The sequence below is a fragment of the Ursus arctos genome, unplaced genomic scaffold (genome assembly GCF_023065955.2).
Source record: "Ursus arctos isolate Adak ecotype North America unplaced genomic scaffold, UrsArc2.0 scaffold_14, whole genome shotgun sequence".
NCBI classification, from domain to species: Eukaryota; Metazoa; Chordata; class Mammalia; order Carnivora; family Ursidae; genus Ursus; species Ursus arctos.
In genome coordinates, this window is record NW_026622808.1 from 24,531,655 (window position 1) to 24,537,641 (window position 5,987).

Genomic DNA, 5,987 nt, shown 5'->3' on the forward strand with positions numbered 1-5,987 from the left:
CTGTGATATGTTTCATGTACTGCTCTTGGAGGATGCACCTCGGAGAATTCTTTCATCTGGATTTTCTCCTCAGTATGGAAACGTAGTCTAATATGTCCCATCTTAAAAGACAAAAGACATACACTCACTTCATTGTATATCCCTCCACAGCTAATACTTCACTTTTTTACTCTGGTTAAGTGCAAAGATCCCTGGGCTCATGTTCTACTTTTATGCTTCCCATCCCCTGTCAGTTGGGTTTCTATTATTATCATTTAGTAGTTAAGTTTGAACCTTGCATTTCTGAGTTCAATATTAACTTCTATTTTCAGCATCAGCAATACATAAATGAATCCATCAATACATTTCTTAATCAAGCCAGGAAACAACCTCAGCAAACTCTCAGGTCTGGGCTGGGCTGGACTGGTCCTCAAGTGACCTTAAGTAAATGCTCTTGACTTTCATTCTCTTGACCTTCTCCTGCAGTCCCTACTGGGCAGTAAAACTCATCTAGATAGGGTCTCTGAGAGGAAGGTCTCTACATGGACATCAAAATACCTGTCTGGTTGGTCGATGATGGAGGACAGAGCTCTGTCCCCAGACAAGAGAGCACGAATGGGTCAGACTCCAGTGCCCCATCCAGACTCAGGACTGCACAAGAGACGACCTGGACTTGTCCAGCCCGAGGTTGCCTGTGCTGCGGGACTGCAACAGAGGAGTATTTACAGCCGGTTCGGTCTGCTCATTAGGATCATTTCCCTCTGTTCCTCCCACCTGTAGGCACATGATTTCCCTGCGGGACACTAGTGTGGACAGATAGGAGAGTTTTCCTGTTGAGTTTTTGTTGCTAGGAGACCGGGTGATAAGCTAGGTGAAGTCAGTTTTTCTTACTCTTTTTCTATGATTTCTTCTGCCTTTCAGAGATCTAAACTCCCAGCACCTTATCTCACTCCTGAGTGAACATTTTCTCCTGTTTGAGACTGAGGAATTGATCCTGACTAGGTCCCTTGGGTCCTTCAAAGTGTTGACTTGTGGATGATACCCTGATATCTCTAGAAAGTTACTTTTCCCTTTTCAACAAAGAGGATAAGTTTGTTCCTTTAATATAAAACCCTGCACACTACACTCCTTGGCTTTATGACAGTTTTGCCAAAACAATGAGGAATTTCACACTTCTATCACAAGTTCAGAGCTTGAAATGTCATTATAAAATATTTGTTAATTGTAAGAGATATATTGAGATATTTTATGCACTATACTCTGAGTTTAGCATCTTATAGGAGTTGCCTTATTTAATTTTTATAAAAGTTCATTCTGTGAGGAAGCACTTGTGTGAAGTCCATTCCCCATGGAGAAATGGGGCTTGAGGAATTTTGTGAGCTTCTCAAAGTTATCGCTGCAGAAAGGGATGGGTGCTGATTGCATTCTGTCAGGATGCTCCCAGTTTTCAATCTCTGTGCCAGTGGTCCCAACCAGCGGTGGTTCTTTCCCCCTGGGCACATCTGGCAATGTCTGAGGGACGCTGCTAAACACCTCCACTGAGCAGGACAGCTCCCAACACAGATAATGACCCTGCCTCAAAGGTCAAATGAGAATGTGAGAAAATGTATTCTAGGCCAGCACTTCTCCAACTTCAAAGTGCATGTGAATCACCTAGGATTCTGGCTCAAATGCAGATTCTGCTTTAGCAGGTGCTGGTGGGCCCAGGAGTTCAGCGTTTCTAACAAGCTCCTGAGCGACGTTCATCCTGCACGTCGTGGTCCTCATAGAATGTCTTTAGCAAAAAATAAGACAATCTAGATAAGATTTTAAGTTCAGCCCATGGTGCCTTAAAAGGTCTAACTAGATATCTTTTTTTTTCTTTTTGTCTTTTTTTAATAATAATTTTTTATTATGTTATGTTAGTCACCATATGGTAGATATCTTATACTTACCAAAAGTTTTCTAAGTGAAGGACTAAATGTCAACTTTTAACCTGTATTAAGAACACAAAACTCCTAATTGATTTGTCAAAAGAATTATGAATCCGATTGTTATATCCATGCTTTTCTAGCTAAGGAAGACACTCTTGCTTGTTGAAGCAGAAAGAGCAATTTTCTAGAGCTATCAGGAGTTGTTCTCCCACCACAAGTCAATGTTTTGGAGACCAAGGCGGATGGTCAAAGCAGGTTCCTCAGTCTTTGGGGAAAAAAATTTTCACTGAGGCCTGTGGAACGTTTCCATGTTAGAGCTCTAGAAACCCAGCAAGTTCAGGGAGGAGTAATAAACATTGGATGTGCCTGAATTCTAACCTGGTGTCTTGGGAACAGAGAATCAACAGGGAAGAATTCTGTTCTGTCCAGATAAGTTCCCTTGGGGAGATGTTCTCAGGGGTTGGAGTAATAATGGGAAACATGTCTAATGAGCAGGTATAGGGAAGAGATACAGCAAACACAGGAGCTGTAAATATCCCCTCTGCTGCAGCCCCTGGGCATGTTTAACCTTGAGCTGGAGGAGACATGGTTTTTGCATTTGAATTCCTGTCTGCTGGAGGACCCACGCTTCACTGCTTCCTGCTGTCCTGTCTGGGAACAGAGCTTCAGTCTCCATCATCAACCATCCAGGGAGATAGACAGGAGGTGAATAATCCCTAATAGACCAGTGGGCAACTCCAAGCAGAAAGCGGCAGGTATATGGAGACTCCGAGCCTGGAGACTGGGTTCTCAGGTGAAACTACAACTCGGGTTCAGTGTTTGTGACATGGACATGGGCAAGGCAGAGTGAGTGGGAAGCTGGTGGGTTGGTCAGGGGAGGTAAGACAATCTTGGAAGCTATGGAATTTGGGGTTCAGTCTTCAGTGAAGAGTCCCAGGGCAGGAGTTAAGGTGGGGAGTTGGAAAGTAACTTAAATGCAATACAGAAAGAACTCCATGGGTAAATGTGAATATTGGCTACAGGGCGCTCGCCATCCTGTGGTAGGTGTAGAGATGACAAGGGATTGAAATAAGGGGGTGGAACTGGGGACCCAGAGGTTGGGAAGCGATGGGGGCATTGGAGAGAAGAGAAAACTCAGCCAAATCTCATTACCACTGATAAGCACTCATTATTAGTAGGAGGGAACTATGCTGAGCTTTTTCCATATATTCACAAAACCTGTCAGCCACCTTAGGGGGATACACGCCTCTAGTGTCTATTTGGGGGATGATAGTAACATTTGGAAGAGTTTAGTTGGCACTCCGAGTTCAAATAGCAAATGTGTGTAGATCCAAAATTCAAACCCTGACTTTTTATTATGAAAGTTTCACATTTTATAGCCTTTAGGAAAGTTCTTTTAGAAAACCAGCTTTTAACATCCCCCACTTTTGTTGTACCGTGTGTATTTCCTCTTGCAAATTGTGGTGTCTTCCCTTTGCTTGTTCTTCTGAAGGGATATTCAATCAGTCAGATATCTTGATAACGCAAAGACATCCCTACTTTTTTTTTTTTTTTTGGATAAATTGCCTTTTGCTGCTTTATTATTCTGGGCATCAAGGTGCTGTAACGGGTTGGAGTGTTGCCTGAACCGATGACATTTGCTCCTCCTCACCATCTCTGGGGACCACCTGAGCTTATTGGATCTTTGTCCCCACTTTTCTTCCTCAAAGTTGTTGGAACTGATTTTTTATGTTTCTTTGAATACTGGACACAAAATGATCCTATTAAAATGGAGACCCATGATTATATGCTCATAGGAGACTTATCTCCTGGAATTTGGATGCAGTTTTACATTTTTAGGGGAAAGACAATTGGATATCTGTAGCTTGCCATGTGTCACTGTTTGCCTAATTATTGTGGTGGAGGTGACAATAGCCTGGTAGGGACTTTTAAACCAATAAATGAACAAATGTAAAGCAGAATGGTGAAGGGGAGTGGGAGATACAGGCTTCCAGTTAAAGAATGAATGAGTCATGGGAACAAAAGGCACAGCCAAAGGAATATAGTCTGTGATATTCTCATAGTGTTGTGTGGTGACAGATGGCAGCTCCTCAGGTCACGAGCACGGCATAATGTTTAAACTCTTGAGTCACTGTGTTGTACACCCAAAACTAATGTAACATTGTGTGTCAACCATACTCAAGTTTTAAATATTAACTAATGAATCATTAAACATTATTTCAAAAAGTAATGATGTTCTATATCTTGGATAATTGAATTTAAATAAAAAATTAGAAAAAGGAAATGGTAATTCACAAATGAGTGAAGAAGAAAAAAATTAAAAATTAAAATAAAAGCTCTCAAGTCTTCTCTCAAAGACTTGCACTGGTTTTTCCCTCTGATGGGAACACATTTACCCAGATAACCTTGTGTCTCCTGCTGTCTCCTCCTTGAGGCCTCTGTGTAAATGTGTGTAGCCTACCCCAGCACCCAGTAAAAAATAACCTCCATGCACTCTTTCCTTTTACGAGCTTTTCCTTCATTGCACCTGTCACCTTCTGATATTCTCTCTGATCTTTTATTTGGTTATCTTCTCCATCACTGAATGTGCAGACACTTGTTTTCTGACACCTATACTCTTTTCCTGGAGGTAAGTAGGTACTCAAGTTTATTCCTCAAACATGTGACAGGATTTCTCATTAAAAGCATAGAATACATGAGTACTTGGGGAAAAGGCCAAGTGTGGGATGCACATTCCTATTCAGAACAAGCATGGGGGATCCAGACAGGTGACACATTCCATACAAAAACTATTGATATTGACTTTTTGAATGTAAAATAAAAATTGTAGAATTACAATGATATTAGTAACATTCATTATTGAGAAAAATAGTCATGTTAGTTTTTGTTCCCTGGTAGTGACCTCCCCCACATGCAACCAGGAAATGATACACAAATTTCAGAATTTCTTCTTCTCGGCTTATCAGAAGAACCAGAACTGCAGCCCCTTATATTTGGGCTTTTCCTCTCCATGTACCTGATCACTGTGTGTGGAAACCTGCTCATCATCCTGGCTGTCAGCTCTGACTCCCACCTCCACACCCCCATGTACTTCTTCCTGGCCAACCTGTCCTTTGTAGACATCTGTTTCACCTCCACCACCATCCCCAAGATGCTGTGGAACATCCAGGTTCAGAGCAATGTCATCACTTATGAAGGCTGCCTATGCCAGATATACTTTTTTGTACTGTTTGCAGGATTAGACATCTTTCTCCTGACTGTGATGGCCTATGACTGCTTTGTGGCCATCTGTCACTCCCTGCACTACATGGTCATCATGAACCCCCGGCTCTGTAGACTGTTGGTTCTGATGTCCTGGATCATGAGCATTCTGAATTCCTTGTTAGAAAGCTTACTGGTGTTGCGGCTGTCCTTCTGTACAGAGGTGGAAATCCCCCACTTTTTCTGTGAACTCAATCAGATGATCCACCTTGCCTGCTCTGATACCTTTCTTAATAACATGGTGATGTATTTTATAGCTATGTTGCTGGCTGGTGGTCCCTTCATTGGGATCCTTTACTCTTACTCTAAGATAGTTTCCTCTGTATGTGGGATCTCATCAGCTCAGGGCAAGTACAAAGCATTTTCCACCTGTGCGTCTCACCTCTCGGTTGTCTCCTTATTTTATTGTACAAGCCTAGGAGTGTACCTTAGCTCTGCTGCTCCCTAGACCTCCCACACAAGTGCAGTGGCCTCGGTGGTGTACACGGTGGTCACTCCCATGCTGAACCCCTTTGTCTATAGCCTGAGGAACAGAGACATAAAGGAGGCTCTAATGAGATTCTCTGGGATGGCAGCTCTGAAAGGGACAATAGTCCTGGGTTGAAGACGTGCCCACGATTGCAGGGCACAAAGCCTGAACCAAATGTATGATTCTTTGATAAGATTGTAGAAGTGGAGTGTGCCTCTTCTAATTTTTTTCCTGACATTTCTATTTTTTTTTATTTTGACCTCTCCTACAAAATACATAACTCCATTGATTAAGCTTTGTTATATCTCTGATACCCAAGAGATTTTCCCTTTGTCATTTCCCTACTCTCTCAATGTTATTCCTAA

The 5,987-nt window shown here is 42.2% G+C and overlaps 1 pseudogene; it reads left to right on the forward strand.

Moving 5' to 3' along the window:
- The first annotated feature begins 4,803 nt into the window (after positions 1-4,803).
- Positions 4,804-5,757, forward strand: LOC125283798 (olfactory receptor-like protein OLF4; annotated as a pseudogene).
- The last annotated feature ends 230 nt before the right edge of the window (positions 5,758-5,987 follow it).